Here is an 18,816-nt window from a genome sequence, read left to right as displayed (position 1 = left end):
TAAAATGTTTTTAAAAAAATGAATGTGTCCGTCTGTAATGCAAATAGCGCTCCGATACCTTCGGGTCGAGTTCGCCCTATATAAAACTGCACACACACAAAAAAGAACCTTGCCGTTAGATTAGTGAAATTTCCTGTTCACTAGTTACAATAGGTCTGTGCAGCTATAGCTGAGAATCCAGTTGCATCTTGGCTCTTGTTTTCGGTGGTCTCTGAGCTGCTTTTAGGGCTAAGAGCTACCATGATCCTCCATGAAACACTGTGCTGAATTCATACTGTTTAGACTCATTTGTTCTAACGTTTTCATTAGATTAAAGACTCCTTCCCCACTCCTACAAATGAACAACATTGATCCCACCCTCCAACCTAACAGTTCGGCTGGAAGCTTCTCCCAATGACTGAAGGGATTTCCAGGTAGCAGCATATCACACAACTCGCAGCTACCATGGCTATGTCATCTCAGCCTAAGTCCAATAGATAGGCACAGATGCAGCCAGGATATATCTGGCAGTGGGGCATGGTGGAATTTCTTTCAGGTAATCTCCCCTGGTTCCTGGCAGCTAGTGAGCTCAAGTAACCAGTCCTTTACACTATGCTTACCCTTCCCCCACCAGTGGAGAGCAATGCAAAGTTTCACTATCAGAAAGGCAAGTGACACTAGATTCCTGGGACTTTTAGGGATTCCATACTAATCCCAGCTACAATTACAATTGGGTCCCCAGGGATCGATACCCTCAGCATTCTCTCAATCTCCTCCCAGAATCGTTGTACCTTGAGGTGTTTCCAGGATTTGTGTACAAAGTCACCTTCCTCCCCTCCACACCTAACAAACTAGCTTGAGGAGTCAGGAACAATTATACGCCGTCTAGCTGGCTTGTATTATATCTCATGGAGCTAGTTGGAATTCAAGGGGTTGTGCCTACAAATAAGCGAGATCCTCTCAGTCTGCCTTAGTTATTATTATTATTATGTTTCTTATATAGCGCCAGAATCGACCCCCAAAGGGGTATCTCCGCGCTTGCCTTGGGAACCCGTCCTGGCTTTTCCCTGTGAGATAGCCCCTACAGGGCATCCCAAAGGTGAAAGCCAGGCATCCCGCCGTGGGGGGGGGGGGGGGGGGGGGCATTGTGGAGATTAAGCAAGCGTAATGCCCAGAGTTGCAGAGTGTGAAGTGTGAATCCATGATTAGGTCAGGCACCGAAGCGAGAATTATCGAGTCCATGGACATTTGAGCTCAAGACCCTGCCGCGTCGGGAATTGAACCCTGGTCCCGGGTCTGACTTCTGCTTCAGGGTCTGCCTGCTCTAACCAGTGAGCCACTTCACCTGGCCATGCTTTTCCCGCATATTTCTCCCAGTTGGCATAGCAGTCTTATATAAGGTTCACACAAATTTCCCTTCCTCCTCATATTTATGACCATATTTATGACCATATCAAGACCATCAAATGCAGCAGGCTGTTCGAGGAAGTTATCTTCCCAAACGTATGTTTGTGGTGCAAGGACCTTCATGAAAGTTTGGTAACATTCGTATGATAGGTTATCAGGCCACTGAGGCCTAGGACTTGAATAGACTGCTCTGCCCTCTCAATCTCTTCAACAGACAATGTGCTATTCAAATGATGCCTAAGCTCCCCCTCAACTTGATCCAGGTTACAGATGTCACCCAGTGAGGTATCGGAATGAGCTGTGTACAGCAGCTTATAGCAGGCAAACTATGCATTTATATACGTGTACCTAGTCACTAGTTCACCCATTTAGTCTCTCACCGTGTCAATGGCTGTGAATCCCCATGTAGGCCTCAACAGACCAGCCAGGGTCTTACTAGGACGACCCCTCCCCACCATACCTATATTCAGCAGCACCACAACCTTGTAGATTGCAGCTCACTTGGAGATATTGTGAAATGTCATCCATGCCAGCGTGATTACTGCTAATGTTTTTGTATCACCAGAACATTAGAACCGTGACACCAAGGATTTAAATTTTGTTTCTTGGGTGGCCATTTGTCTCTGCAGCGACTTAAGTGCACATTCTCTTTTGCGATGCACATTTCCCAGATGAACACCTTGAAAACATTTGTTTTTACAAAGACAGTGTGCAGTTCCTTTGAAGAAGTGAAAATATTCAGGTCTGTGGAATAACCTTCTTTTGGAGAAAGTGCCCTCACACACCCTAAAGGGTGTCATGCTTCATCATTCTGGCATGGTCCTCGCCGGGCCGGTACTGCAATGCCCGACGGGCACCTGTGAAGGGGTTCTTTGGCAGAGATCTTTTTGATGAAGCCGTTAGCTGGGTGTGGGTATGTGTAATGACGTGAGTAGTGTAGTACAGTGAAGGACAGTGCGCTAAAATAGGTTTAGGAAAGCCCTATTGGATAAATTTGTATTCATGGGACTTACTAACCTAACTAAAAACAGTGTGGCCCTATCTGGTTACATTGGTCCTATAGGGTGGATGTATTATGAAAGAAGGTCGACATGTTTCATGCCATTGTTAGCCCCTAAGGGGTCTCTCTGCAATTCTTCAGGACCAGTTAATTAGGAAAATATCCAAACTCTTACACTACTGCCAGGCTGGAGATTCAAGTGTGAAGAAATTCTCTAGTTACCAGCCTAGCGGGTTAATACAGGGTACGTATTTACCTTGTATTGTTCGACCTGAAAGAGAAAGCAACAAAAGAAAACCATAGTGGAACAAGCATTGAAAATGCTATAGGTCTCGCCTTTGATTATGTTAAAGCCATTTGCTTTGCTAACGGTATTGTATAGCAAAGCAAATGGCTTTAACTTAATAAAAGGCGAGACCTATTGCATTTTTAATGCTTGTTAATAATGCTAAAACATACTTTTTTGACACCCCAGAGGCAGCGTGGAATTGGACAGCTGAGTGAAAGACCCTGAACCAAAATAAGTTGCGATGGAGACTTGTACTTTTAAAACACCTGAAACAATCCTACTCTATGTCCTGCCATCCCTAGCAAGGTTCATTAGTTATGGGAGTAGCTGGATGCACTTTAAGTGTTTCCCATCAGGGTGCTTCAAGAGGAATGGTAGCTGTCATTAGGTTCTATGCAAATGATTCACTTTAATATGATCTGTTTGGGGACAACCCTTCCCTCATGTTTGGGAAGAAATGTACTTGATCATTGTGGCACAAATCGTAAGAGAGCCTATAAAGTGAATAATCACACTCACACTCACACTATTTATCTGTTTGAAAACTGAATTGTTTTGGGAGACGTTATTTTTGCTCGGACTGTATGTTGGTGCTATTATATTGCTTGCTCTTCTACCAGCGTTGTAGGGATAGTCTACACATCTGATCAACCTACACTTATATATGTACATATCTCACACAAAAGAAAATCAGGCATTTTGGGCTAGAAAATGCCCAGGATGATTGAAATGTGGAAATTGTTAGGATACTTCATACATGCTGTCTGTCTGTATAGATGTCCTCAGTCCTTCCGGCATGGAGTGCCTCAGACCTTAGAAGAGGTACTAGGAGGGATGATCGAGTTCCCTACGAAGAGGGCTTTTCATAGGTTTTGACAGCTGTAATCCTTTGTCACAATTGTTTTGGATGTCCTGTCCGCCATATGACTCGTGCACCATAGCCTAAACCACTTGTAATAAGACAGACGGGATATCAATTGCATTAACTCTAAATAAGGCACTTAAGGTCTTTTCCAACATGGAGGTCAGTAGATACGCACAAGCCCTCTCAAACATAGGTCTCTTTAGAATTCCGAGAGAGACACTTCGAGGAAACAGTGCAATGTCAAACCACGTAATCTGGAGAACTCGACAAGGCGAATGGACTACTGTATGGCAATAGAAATAGGGCTGTATAAAATCAGAGACTGTCCACAGAAATACCCCACAAAATCTGGGGAGAACGTAAACAACAAAGAGGTTATAGGACATGATGTGGAGGGAGCACAGGGGCTTCTGGCTTCACAATTACACGATGATCATGCAGTCTAGCCCAAGACTGTGAACGTGCTAAGTGGAACGTTTACTAACTTCCTATGGATATGTGATGTCTCACAATGACTGTGAACTGCATGGACATTTTCTCTACAGAGAATTGTGCCACCTGGGATTAGGCCCTCTGGCCATGTGTCCCCCAGCATCTGGATGCTGCTACCCTAGAATTGGATGCGCGGGTCCCGAAGGTATCCAACACGTGCCTTTTTCAACGTATAATACTATATAAACTTAAAAAGTTGCTTGTGGCAGATGGGTAGCACATCAAAATAACCCAGCTTCATTCATATAAAAGGTATTGTCTAACAAAAAAATAACATAAGCCTCCGTCCCTAACAATCTCCTTCCCTGTTAGTCCGTGAGGTTTAATTTGATTTGATATAATTCTTCAGGATCAAATAAGTTCTCAATTTATATTGAGCCTTTGATTAGTTCTAGCTGAACAGCCCTTATTGGTTGCTCTTCCCTTATAATTATGTGAAGTTCAAAGTCTTGGAGGATATGTAAAGTTCAGCAACCCTTCTGACATGTTATTCAACGAGGGATTCTAGGTTTTAGCGAATTTAGTGTTTTTTCCTTTGACATTGCTTGCCAACCATTCCACTGTCAATATGTTCTTCTATCTCCAGTGTCTCTGTGCTAGGCAAAGTGCATCTTCGTTTTTCCACTAACTCGGCATAGCAGGTTTAGCTGCCCCAAGCAATGCCAAATAAGGGATCTATCATCCCTCGTAACTCCTCTCGTATTCTCTAGTGTCAAGCTCAGTACAATTACTCCTGGATCTTCGGGGAAAGGATAACCTAAGATATCTTTGATCGCCACAAGGACTTCTTTGCAAACAACAGGCAGTCAGACAGGTGTCAGTCATATAGTAATTACTGTGTGTCTTTCTATATTGGCTGCTAATAGAACCTTTCCTTATTTCCTTATATTACGTTTTCCATTCTCTCCAACAGGCTTCGCTCAACCTCACTCTTATTATGAAATGTGTTCTCATGCAGAGAATTTCTGCACTTCCATTAAAGTTGTGTAGAACCTGAAGATCTCACCTTTTGTACCAAAAGAGGGGATGAATAAGCTCATGGTGAAAGTGCAATATTTAAGGGTCTGATTTAGATCTTGGCCTGGACTACAGTCGTCCCATCATGGCAGCAGTTCCAAATAATCCTTCAAGCTGACAATGGTCCGCCCGCCGTATTTAGATGTTACGGCAATAGACAGCAGACCGCCTCAGCAGTATTCTCTGCTGGCTAACAGTACTCCGTCGCAGCCAGGCCAGCGAGTTTGCGCATAGCCGATTTAGATGTTCCTGTTGTGTTGGTGGTGTCCTAGCAGCGGTTTGCTCACAGAGTGGGTTCCTGGTGGAGTGGAGACTGGCAAGTATAACTTATTAATGTGTCAATACACACATGTATCATGTTTGCATGAAAAACTTATGTAGTGACTATGTCATGTCCTTTTGTGTTACATATTGCATGCCACTCACACAACATACGCACACTAATGAGTGCCCACCCACAGGCATCACTAGCACAACATCGCCAAGCCCCACAATAATAAATATTTTTTTAGGTGTCAATACTGGTGTGTTCACTTTACCTTGATAAGTAGGAAAATGAACACTACTGCTTTACACCTAAGAAAAAATATTGCATGTATGAGCAATGCCGAAATACACGAGGCTACAGCAATTGTCAACACACAATACAAAGTAGGAATATTGAACAAGTAGCTTACCTTACATCTCAGTGACAACTGAGTCATTTGGCTTCGTGGTGGAGTCAGAGCAGCAGAGGAAAGACCTGGACTATGGGGTACACGATGGAAACAGAAGCGGGAAGCAGGTAAAAATGTAAGCTTTTACCTCATTTCCGCCAACTCATAGTAGGAGGGATTCCCACCATAGTTGCCTCGACGGAAAGGCACATCGTAATCAGCTCAGCAGGACTCTTGGCTGGAGTCCCACCGCCAGCTGCTTCTGCCTATGATGCCATTGACGTGGACGAAGATTCCTGGTGGAGGCAGCGGGACTATGGCTGTCTTTCACCCATGGACCTGCCAACTTCTAAATACAGCGGGCAGACCGCTAAGTCGGTGGGCGGGAAAACCGTCAACAAATCGACGGTAGGACCTTATCCTCAAACATCAGGCCCTTAATCCTTTTTTCTCTCCTATGTTAAAAACCCACTTGGGCATATTAAAGGATTTAATAGAGTCATCATGAGACATTTCCATTATTATACTGCATCGCTCCATGAAACAATTATTAAAGAGTTGTGGAACCTGGAGTGGGGTAAAATCAACATTGATGTTGATAAGGAGAGAAAAAGTTGTGGATACCCACGTAGTCGCCACTGAAAACCAGGTCTTCAGAACAGTGCAAGACGCGGTGCATCAAGAAGCATAAGGCATTGCCTGTGCTTCTATGGATATGCTACAGTTCATTCATGATTACTTTTCAATGTGGATCCATAGTCTATACTTTCCAGCAAGGACTTATCAATAGAGTTTGCAATTGCCTTGCTTGATAATATAGCTTAAAGTTTAAGATCTCCTGTTCCACTTCTGATTTGAGTTTCTGTAAATGTTTTAGAAAAATGTTTTAGAGAAGTAATCTATTTTTGAAGTGCCTTGAATAAAATAGGATCCTGGTATTGGCGTGGCCTGAAAATAATGCAGAACTCTCAGGGCTATGTTAATTTTCACATCTCTCATTCTGATAAACTGGGACAAGGAAAGCATACTACTTACCTAGGTCTCTACGGATCTCCTCCGAAAGTGAATGGTGAAAGGGTTGATGGGGAGGATAACGAGGAGCTCACGGTAACAAGAATATGGTCAGCCAAAAAGTCATGTTGTGCTCATCAGCACCAAACATTTGATGCTGATTTATTTTATTGTCACATCCACAGTTCCATACCAGGACAAATAGCGGCATTGAGGCCATCCCTGTTTTGCGCCTTGAAAGACAATGGTCTTGCACAGTTGCCCATTAGGGTAATAAGCGCAGGAGGTGCTGCATAAGTATTCATTACCATGTTAATATATCATGGCCCTATACCTATCCCCTCTAATACTAGTTGAGAAAAGACCAGTGCAACGGTCAAGTGCATTCTCCAGTTTTTGGAATGTTCTTTCCATTAACCTTTTCAGCTAGAAGTATTACTCTTCTCATGTGTTAATGAGCCTGTGCCTTGTACAAAACCAGATATGTCGGGGTGCACCTGCTCTGGAAGCAAATGATCTATTCTAGTGGCTAATATTTTGGAGCACTGCTTTGCATCAATATTGAGGAGAGTTACTTACTGCCTATATGAGGTATAGAATTTTGGGTCCTTTCCTGGTTTGAGAATACCTGCGATTTCAGTTGCACATATGGATGAAGTTATTTCGCCATTCTCTGCTATATGATTATGCAGTTTCATTAAACTAAGGGCCAGTTGAGAAGTAAACATCTTTTAAAAGCCCCTCGGCTACCTGTTTGGACCCGGGGGTTTTAAGAGAATTTATCAATTTCATATTTTGTGCGACTTTCTCAGTCGTGATTGGGGCTTCTAGCCTTTCTATTTGGATTTTGGATAACTTTGTATGACTTGCTCTTGTAACATAATCCTTCCGTTCGCCTTTGTCATATTCATCAGCCGTATACAGGACTTTATGTAACGGCTGGAATTCCCACATTTTCTTAAATTACTCCCATAACCAGGTAACCTCTTAATATTAGAGCCCTTTAAATGCTTTCCCAACTTTCTCATGCACCTGGCGTGCCAATCGCCTCTCTTATTGCTAAACTCGTAGGAGGACCTTTTAACACGGAGGAGATTAATCTCAACTCTGTCCTTAAGGATCGCTGTAAATTGCTGCATAACCCAATTATGGGGGTAGGTGATGGTTTATCTGCCTATCGTCGCCTTACTTCCTTAAGTTCTTTGTGCAACCTCTTCATTTCAGGTTTCCTAAGTCAGTGGAGTTGGAACACTGATGCAGTCAACCTGCTTGTCAAGACTACTTTTAGGACAGGGCATGTTTAAACCTATGAGCATGGTAGAAAAGGCTGTTTATACCCACCCTCATATATTCTGAGCAGAAAAGTGGAATGACCTTGCGAGAACATCTTGGCATCTGATCATTTCACTTCCTACTTGCCTCAACCAGATCGGTCACTTTTGGTGCCATGGACTTTTCCCTTGTAGTAATCAAATGTTGGAACACTCTTAACATTAGCTTGTGGCTTGAGACAAATTTCAGAAGGTCTAGAAAAGGGCTTAGATGTTGGCTTTTTAACCACTGATTTTCTGTTTTGAGTGATATTTTAGTGATTGAGATTTCTTTTTACACAGCACAATGAAGCCCAGCAAACGTGCTAAATAAATAAATATGACATTATTCAGAGCCTCTAATATTTATAAAGGTTTGGCCTATTACAAAAAAAACAGGCACTTGGCAGAAATGACAGCTGTACTGGAAAACAGCACAAAAATTGGTGAAGAAACAATAATATCAGAATGGGTGGAAAGATTTGCTACACTTTTTTTGGTACTCAACGGTGGCCCAGTTTTGGATAGTAGTCGCCTTCAAGATAAACATGGATAAAGGAACAAACCTGCAACCAAAGAATAAGATTATTTTATTCAATTATTGTAAGAGAGGGGAGGACTCACGGAGGCTGCACCATAGAAAATAGATTATGGATTTTTAGAGATCTGTCGGTAGGAAAAATGTGATTCTTTCCAACTGAAAGCATGGACGTCAATTCACCAAAACGCCAGGGCTAGCGGTAGTGACACCACATCACATGCCCTCTGTCTCAGATGACATCACAGGAAGTGAGATTACATGACCGTTCTCATCTTTCTCTTTATATCCAATACCACCTGTCTCCCGCCCATGTCCCACTTCATCTGTTTCTCATCTGTCTCTATATTGCTGCTCTAATTCTCCCCTAACCTCCCCACCTCTCTCAGCTGTCGCTGTCTCTTCCCTTTTCGTCGCTTCATCAGAACTTTCCCACTGTCTTACCTACTTTATCATTGGTCTCTTTATAGCCCCTCTGTTTTACCAGTCTCTCCTTTCTTTATTCGAGTTATCTCTCACACCAATCTGCCTCTTAATTACCTCTCTCACCCACGTCTCCTCCCCTCGCTGAATTTTCTTACTGACCTATCTGCTGTTTCTCAGCTATCTCTTTCAGCCATCCGTCTCCTTGTCGCTTTTTTCTCACACTTGTCTAAAACGTTATCTGTCGCTCTTACTATGTGTTTCTCATCCTTTGTTATAGTCTGTGTCTTTCTCACTTCGCTCATGTCTTAACCGTTCTCACACCTGTGGTGCTCTACCACTCTTATATTTGTCTCCTCCATGTTAGCTGTCTCTTTATTATCTCCCTCACACATAAAATACAAACAGCTGTTTTTGTGTCTGTCACTGAATTGCCACTCTACAGTATCTTCTTCCTATCTTCTCTCTGCTTCCACTTTTTTCTCTCTCTCTCCCTCTCCTCTCATTCTCTTCAGTTTTCACTCTTGCTTCTCCTGCACTGATTTTCCTTTTCCCCCTCACAGGCTCACAGAGAGCCTAAGAAGTGGAGATGCCTTTTTGCTGACATTTTGGGGCATATTTATAAGCCCCATTCGCCAGCGGAGCATCATTTTTAGGTTTCGACCTGGCGAAAAGCTGCGCAAGCAGCGATTCGCACAGGCGAAATCTTTTGTTTTGCAGTATGGGGGACTTGAATCCGCCCCTTCTTCCATTGGCTAGCTCTATAAATGGAGGCTAGCCATTGGAAGACAGAGGCGTCCGTCTTTCAGCGAGGCGATTTTTTCTCATCCCACCCCTTTCCCTACGTCATGCGGCGGTGGGCGGGTTTTTTTTTCTTTCTTTCAAGCCATGTTTTTGTCATTTGGTTGCCTGTGGTCTCCGTGTTATGTCGTGCTTGGCTCGTGGCTGTCGTCTCCGTCTTCAACAACCTATGTTTTATTGTAAAGCGCGCTAGCACCTGACGGTAATAGCCACGATGTATAGAAATGCACACATGAGAATCTTTACAGTAAAGGCTTCTTTAGAAATGCAGTGAAATGAGATTAAGTTGAGTTGCGAAGCACACATTTCAGGACAGTAGTTGTTAAATTCTCATTACAGCGCCTCCTGAGCAGAGGGAGTCCTTCCTAGTAAGCGCGCTATAGATGAACTGTCAGGCGCAGTTTGTCGCTGTTCTGAAGACGCCGGGGCCCTTTTATGCACTGGGAATCCCGGCGGTAGGCGGGCCCTGTTTGCAGTGTGTGAGCGAGGCACTCTGGGAGGGTGTGTGTGGGGTGGAAGGGAGGGAGGGGGAGGAAGGGCTGAGTCATGAGGAGGAGTGCTGAGAACAAGAAGACTTGATAAGGGCCTGCCGGGGCTGGAGAGGGCGATCTCACAGGCAGACGAGAGTGCGAACGACAACACAGCACAGACACTTCACGCTATAAAACAACCGGCAGGGGAGGGAGAAAGCGTAGAGGAGACGGGAGGGACCGGGAGGCAGCCAGGGTGTGAGAGCCGTGACACAACGACCTGCAGGGAAGAGAGGAAACCGACAGAGCGGTGCGGCTGGCATAGTAAGAGATGGGCGGGGTGGGAACCAGACGAGAGGGAGGCGGAGGCGGGCCAGAGTGGGAGGAGGAGGAGGAACAGACACAAGAGGAAGCTGAGCTCAGAACTTTGTCCTCAGAGCCAGCCCGGTAGGAGGTGCGAGTCCACGGACCCCGGTAGAGCCAGCACCGGACCCGGCAAAGCTCAGTCCAGAGGACACGGGCAGCGAGTGGAGCCATTACGTAGGCTGCTGCCCGTGATGCGAGCAGGAGATAGTTGAATTTAGATTATTGGCTGCTGCCTCACCTGCAATGAGTTCGCACTGCAATGAATCCCGTGACCGACACCGAACCAATGCATCGGGCGGCAGGCAAGACAGTGACTGAACATGGTCTGGACTCACTGCAGTGGCTGTCATGGTGGTTCATTTGCAGTTCACCTGCCCAGAACACCGCCGGGACCCCTTACTGTGCAGCTAGCTGAGCCGGCCCAAGCGAGCCGGATGGCCGGCGGAGATAAGGCACAGAGATAGAGGCAAGCCAGGAAGCTGGGTTGTACAAAATAATAATTGCAGCTGCACTCGCTGGTCGCTGCTGCAAAAAAGTAAGTGTGCCTAGCCTTGGAATGAGGGGCTTCATTCAGTTGCTGACGGGCTAATGCTTAACTTAAGTGTCCCATATAATGTGCTTGCACGCACAAACGACTTGAGACAATGCATGCAGCACCTAGTGTGCTGCAGCTACTAACAGACACCATAGCCGACCTCTCCGGCGGTGCAGGAGTCAGTCGTCACCTTTGTTCCCTTCTGTCCGCTGACCCTGTGGGTTGGAGGGGAAACCCCATCTGCGGTGATCCCGAATTTTCTCACCTAACATCCTTTGTCTTCTGTGTCTGTCAGTAGATTGTTTTTCACACTGTACTGTAGACGCCCCGGCTTCAATGAGGCCGGATACAACTTTACAATGTGGTAACGAGGGGCGGTCAGCGTCACTCCACTGACCTTCATTAGCTCGGTGGGTTACTGGAGGGGCGCGCTGTGCGGGGTAGGGGAGTGCATGACAAGCTGCCGCCTGCTGTCTGACATATGGTTAAGAGCCGCGCATGTGCGCACTGCTCCAGAGTGTGTGCGTGTGTGACTGCTCCAGTGTGTGCGTGCATGTGACTGCTCCAGAGTGTGTGTGTGTGACTGCTCCTGGGTGTGTGTGTGTGACTGTTCCCGGGTGTGTGTGTATGTGACTGCTCCAGAGTGTGTGTGTGTGTATGTGACTGCTCCAGAGTGTGTGTGTGTGTGTATGTGACTGCTCCAGTGTGTATGTGTATGTGACTGCTCCAGTGTGTGTGTGTGTGACTGCTCCAGTGTGTGTGTGTGTGTGTGTGTGACTGCTACAGTGGGTGTGTGTATGTGACTGCTCTGGTTGTGTGTGTGTGGGGGGCTCTGGGTGTGTGTGTGTGGCTCTGGGTGTGGCTGGCACTGGGTGTGTGTGGCTGGCTCTGGGTGTGTGGGGCTGGCTCTGGGTGTGCGTGTGGCTCTGGGTGTGTGTGTCTGTGGTAGTAATTGCTGTCTGCTGAGCTCGTCCGTAGGGTACAATAGTTCTCACATTTGCGAGAGATTAAGCTATTGGCAATGTAAATGACCATGCCATTTATTAATCTGTTTTCAAAACCAACACATAAATACAAATTTTGTCATTTACAATGCCAATAGCTCTAACTTCTCCAAAGGCGAAACCGTTGCATTGTAAATGCTTGTTTATGCTCCGGTGGCGTAGCGCCATTTCCCATATTTACAAGGTGGCACTAAGCCACTTAACATGCCTTAACACAACCTTGTAAATATGCCCCTTTCCTCTGCAGTTCTCTGCAGCAAAGTGGCGTGCAATGGGTGTTGCAGTGGGCGATCTATGTCAACGCCCATTGCTTTTTGACACTGACCCAGATTTACAAGGCTGAGCAGTGCCAAAAACGAACACCAGGGAATACCTAAATTATTAACTTCTTCTTGTTTTTTCCTCTTTCCATGTGTGCTGCATTCTGCAGCACACATAGAAAGAGCAAATCACCATTATCGATTGTTTATGTGCAGGGAGTGACACCTTCCTGCACATAAACAATCGTCCCTGCAGCGCAGGCATCCTTGCAACATGGAGGCAGGGTGCCTGTGCTGGCCCTAGGCAGCTTTTTTTGCACCAGCGCTAGGGGAAACTCAGGGGTGCGCCATATTCTTGTGAATACAGCGCATCCCTGCATTTAAAAAATGTCAGAACGCAGCGTTGACAAATGTGGCGCACCACCACTATCCAACATATTTTTGTAAATATGTCCCTTTCTTTCAGTGTAGCCCGTGTTCTAATCCTGAATGTATGTATTGGTTAAACAGTCAGATGTCCATGGTAACTGCAAGCTTCCAAAAGTAAACATGGTTCATAAGAGCCCTGTTTAACTTTTTTCCATCCAATGCCTTTAGGGCATAGGGGTCACAAAGGGCATGCCAGGGGTCGCAACTGTGACCCCTGGCGACCCCTAAATGACGTCTGTGATTGAAAGTCAAAACATGACGTGTAGGAATTCTTTTGGTGGCACGATCTTGTCGAACTAAACTTACACTAATGTTTTAATATACAACCAGTTGTAGCCATGTTTTTGTTTGACTGTTAACAGGAAGCTCTTGCTTCACAGCTATTCAAGGTTTGCGTCTTCGCACTTAAAGTGTACATTTTCAAAATTAATGTGTTTGCCGAAATCTCGTTCCTGTGAAGTCCATTCGCTACAAATTTCTCTATTTCATACAACCTCGTGCTTGCACCTAACTGTATGGAGAATCAAAGCTGTTCTCCTCTGCAGTGGCGGCCAGTGCAGGTAAGAGCGGTAGAGCAGGGAGTTGTCGACAGACAATGACGTGGAAAAAGAAAAGAAAAAGAAAACCACTTACCCTTTAGCTTGCCGCATTGCAGAGTTGACAATGCGGCAGCGCAAGGTAAGTGGTTTTCTTTTTATTTAATTTTATTTTTCCACATCATCGTTGTAGGGTCGTGGGCCCTATGGCCCAGGGCTTGTGTGCCTGGCCTCTTTCATTAGCAGGGTCACCTGACTGGTGATGCCAGGCTGAACACTAGAACGTGTCCAGCAGGATACTACAATCGTCTCTCCACTTACCAGTCCCCAGGGAATGCTGGGAGACCCTAGCTGATTTTTCTGTGATCACTGTTGCTTGTTACAAATACATTTGTCAATTGTCGGACTCGTTTCCAAAAGCAGAGAACATATGCATCCAAACTAGGGTGCATGGAGGTTTTCTTTTACAGCTGCAATAGGAGAGTGGATCAGCTTAATTTAATATGTGATGGCTTTTTATGGAACTGTGTGTTGTAGATTGAGATTACCAGCAGTGCTGTTTCCTTCCAGTGGCGGCTGGTGACATTTGAAAGTGGTGAGGCGTAAAATTAGTGGTGGAGCATCCTTTGTCATCTTTAGTACACAGAACATGAACAGCAGGGAAATGAAGAGTGATATAGACTATTTTACATATGCTTTTAAACAAACTTGATCATGTGCCAGCCAGACTGACAACAACCACTTTCATTGGAGAAAGTGCACATTTAAGGACAGCATAGAGTGACACATGAGTCTAACCTCTTCCAGAGAAGAACTTAACATCTCTCAAATTAAACTACTGTTTGGTTAGGTTACTCCCTCACAGTGTCACTGAAATCTCTTGTTTTCCCCTCTAATGATATATCCTATGTCACTATGATGACACAACGCCACTGAATCACACAGTGAACGCAGAAACACCACACCCTGCGAGCCACCCCTTCCCTGATTAGCCTGCAAACAAATTAAAATAGTACTCAAGAACCGAGAAAACAGACATCATTTTAAAAGTTGATAAGGATCATATTTTCGATTAGCGTCTCTGTCCCCACTAAATGTACAGAAAGTTAGAGGAAAACTGGAGCAGAGAACGAGGCAAAACTTTAAAATGTGCTGATTCGTTGAATCACACGTACAATCAGCTAAGTGGAATTCCTAAAACCACCCATCCAATTATCACAAAATATACGGACTCGCAGCTCAATTTCTTAGGGTTTGAGAGGATTTAAAAACACTAACTTGCATTTAGCATTAAAATGGAAATCAATTATTGAATGATTCACTATGTGACTAGAAGAGGGATTGCTAGCTTTCACGTGCATCTGCAGCAATAGTACTCCTACCCAAATACGGGTCACGCAAGTTCCCGAGATAGAGCTTTCATTCCTGTCCTTTCTCCTTACAAACCCTGCTTAGTGCAACCTACTGGGACACGGACACCGCTGAATTTCTAGTCTAGGGGCAGGGCACTCCTATGAATAGTTACTTGAAATCAAGATGAAAACTCCCAGTAAACTTAACCCCGAGCCGCGATTGGCATTTGTGTTAAACCCTTCTTCATATTTCCCTTCAGAAAAAAGTGTCATTTAATTTGGGTCCAGAGACAATGCAACAGCACTGCCCACTTTAGTCACTGAGGTAATATGAATTTTTTGGTCAATTGTGTCCCCTATCGTAGACCCCAACGGCTCCATGTACATGCTTCTAGTACATGTAAGTTCCCTCCACAACCAGCTATGAAGACGCAAATACATTTGCGTCCAACGTTAACATGTCCTCTTTCAGATCCACCATGAATGGGTCCGATATTCAGTTCCTAAGTGTGCCTTGCCAACGTCTTTACATGGTGCACTTTCACGTTTTTCTGGCCCTGGCGAGTTGGGCCTTGTTTTCTGCCATTCAAGCTTTCTCCAGCCCTCTGCCTCTGGAAGCTGCAGCCTGGACCTGCATCTGTATCCATGACCTTTCACTCACTCCCTGCGCGGCTAGCGGTGCCTGGCTCAGCCTGCCGGCCTGCCAAGACCGTATTCAGCCTTCAAGATATCTGCTCCGCTCCTCGAAAAATACATTCCTGTCTAGTAGTTTAGGTAAACATCCTTCCCAGCTGCAGAGCAAAGGGCCCGGCCTCACTGTCTCCATGCAAGTAATTCATAGCTTCCGTTACCATGGTAGGCCCATGGCCCCTCACGTCTCATGTAGACACGTAGTCGCATATGCACGCATTAGCAGTCAGTATAGAATAGCCTCTGCCCGAGAGACCTTTCCTTTTAGATAATACAGTTCCTCAAACACAAGATATTAGATATGATTTGGGATTAGGTCGTTCTGACACTCCAGACTTCTGTCTCCACATGTAGGGCTAAATGTCAAGTCCCCTTCACCCTCCAGTTCCACGTCAATCACACGTCATGCTGCCGCGCGTGCGCATCTCTGCCACATGTTCTTGCTGACTCTGCAGGATCCTTCCAGGGATCCACCCACTTATGACACCTTTATGTGACGTTTCTAGCACACACCTCCGTGTACGCCCTAGTGCACGCCTTCTGTTACGTATTTCTGTTCTTATCTCATTTCTCTCAGCTGTTACGCCTTCTGCATTCAATGTTACTGTATGAAATGACTATATATATGATTTCCTGTTAATAAATCATTGTACATGTCCATTGCAATTCCCACTCTGAACCCTCGTGGCGATGAGTCATGCTACCTGGTTCGAACCAATTCCTTTTTAAAGAATAAAACCCCTTTTAAACCTCAGATACCACAGATTCTGCCTTTTCATTTTGACTGAGTTATTCTTATTGAATTTTACCGCATAAAAACCGTATAGGTAATTAAAATTTACCACATAATTTGGCGCCCGAATAGGGACCCCTCCCCCACATCACGCGCCGGCGGTGCGTTGCAGGCCCGGTCCCCTGCCACAGCGCTGACGGACAACTACGCGTACCCGCAGGATTTCCTGTATCTCCCTCAGGCCAACGGAGGTGACTGAGGCTGCGATCGACACCCAGACGAGGCGGTGAGGAGTGCGGAGGATCCCGACCAGAGCCTAGCTGAGAGAGCAAAGTCCGAGGTATCCGGAGGCCCACCAGTTCCGAAGTTCCGAAGTACTTACGTCACGAGTCGAGTCCAGTCGAGTCCAGTCCAGTGTCGAGTTTCCGAGGCCTTCTGTTCCGTGCTTCCCGGTGAGTACCGTTGCTGGGGACGCATCTAGACGAGCGCATTAATTTGTGCCGGTCAAGACGGGTTTGGGTACGCAGACCCGGTCCGCACTGTTTAGCGGTGTATCTGTACTGTTTAGCAGTATATCCAGTATGAAATTAACTAGTTTTATTCTAATCATTATTGTTCGCTCTGAAATGTTTTAGTATGTTTTAATGTCGTGGTATGAGTGATTGTTCGATCTGCATTATTGTGTTTACTGTATTAGTTGTGTCCAAGTTCGAGTAAGTATCAAGCCCAGAGTAGCACGACTGAAACATGCCGCTGTTCTCTAAACTAAGACAGATAGGAACTAGAAAAGGGATTCTAGAAGAAGCAGTGCCTGTTCCGCCTAGGGACACTCCAGGGCACTTTATGTACCACAAACACGGCCTAGATGCTGTATTATATCTCGATTTGTGGGTAGACTATACTAAAGATTTAGCAGAGAATCAAAGATGGCCCGCCACAGGGACATGGGATGCCGAGTGCATCATGAGAGTAGAGGAAGCATTATGGAAAAAGAAAGCCAGACAGTCACAGAAAGACGCCATTGAACTATGGCGTAAAGAATCGCACAGACGCACAGAGAAAGCACTCAGGAAAGCAGAGAAACATAAAGAGGATTCAGACAAAGCCCAAGAAAACGTATTAGTTGAGGAGGGGATACGAGTGAAAGCAGAACAAGTAGACCGACAACGAAACACTCTTATGAATGGTATGTATCCTTTGCTGGCCGAGGGTTTACCTAAGGCCACTCCGGAAATACTGAAGGATCTGCCCCCTCCCTTGCTCCCGACTAAAGTACATCACAAGACCACAAAAGACATATTCCTTTCTTCCTATCTAAACGACGTACCTCCTGCATATACAAACCCACATGCTCAACCACTACCCGCTGATGGTACTCCACCCCGAAATCATCTACTCCCACCTCCGCAACGAACTCCTTCCTCCCCCTGCACCTGTTCCCCCAACCCTTCCTGCACCTATTCTTCCGATCATGCACCCATTAAATCCTTTTGGTCCTGGCACCTCGGGAGGTGCGACAGGTTTCCAAACACCGCCATTAACACACCGATTGACTTATAGGGATTTGGCGCAACAACGTACACCTAAATCAGCCGATTATGACATATTTAAAGAACGTCTCACAGACTGTAGATATGATCCAGTACCTGGTAAAGACGACAGAATGATGCTCGCATCAGTACGATTACGACGAGTTACAAACTTTTTATTGTTACTACCAGGAATGGTTGATCATCTAGACAGAATATATCATTTTGTTCAAACGGGGGAAGGCCCTGAAAGTATTGGCGAGGCCATGGCTTACCAGAAAGTTGACACTCAAGGCAAGATATTACGGTTTTTCATAAACTGCCTAATAAGAGAACGAGATAGGCCTGGTGTAGACCAGGAAGAAATGAACGCACTCAATAAATGGGGTCAGAATATAGCCGATGGAAAACATGATAAACAGAGTAGCATAGAAAATATGTATCGAAGGATTCGGAAGACAATAGAACAGATACACGAAAGAAGACAGTCAGCACCAGAAATAGATTCAGATAAGAATGAATTTTCAGAGGAGGAGGAACAGCCAGAAACGGCAACAGGACAATCACAATTACCCGTTAGAGAAATGATAGCATATGTAGGTAAGGGAAGACCCTATAATAATTCAATGCGTCCGGTACGTCCGGAAAGTAAAAGAATCTTTCAAGCTGCCATGTCAAATCCAAAGACCCCCGAACATCTATTCCAGGCTACCGATAGAATACTTCAAGAACGCATGGGGTACCATGTACTCAATTCCATGGATGAACAAGAACTGGCCAGGTCAGCCGTACAATGGACTGACGATCCTGATAAATATAGTGATGATGGTTTAGTGCAGACCTTTTTAAACCTTTCCCCTGATGAACAGAAATTAGCTGGTATATATATGGTTCAGCATCTCATTACATTATTCAAAGGCCAACATTCTGATCCAGGTCCCTTACCTGATATTTTAATGGAACTACTCTCGCCACAATGGAGAGGTCTAGGTACTGACTTGATTAAAGTAATTCTAGAACATCGACACAGGTATAATACTTTTCTGAATACACGGTTTGTTCCAGCTCCACCTATAGAAAGAAAAATGTATTACATAGACAGACAGAACCCCTTGCGAGAAGTG

This window comes from Lissotriton vulgaris, chromosome 1_1 (assembly GCF_964263255.1).
Source record: "Lissotriton vulgaris chromosome 1_1, aLisVul1.2, whole genome shotgun sequence".
Taxonomy (NCBI): Eukaryota; Metazoa; Chordata; class Amphibia; order Caudata; family Salamandridae; genus Lissotriton; species Lissotriton vulgaris.
This window is presented reverse-complemented; position numbering follows the sequence as displayed.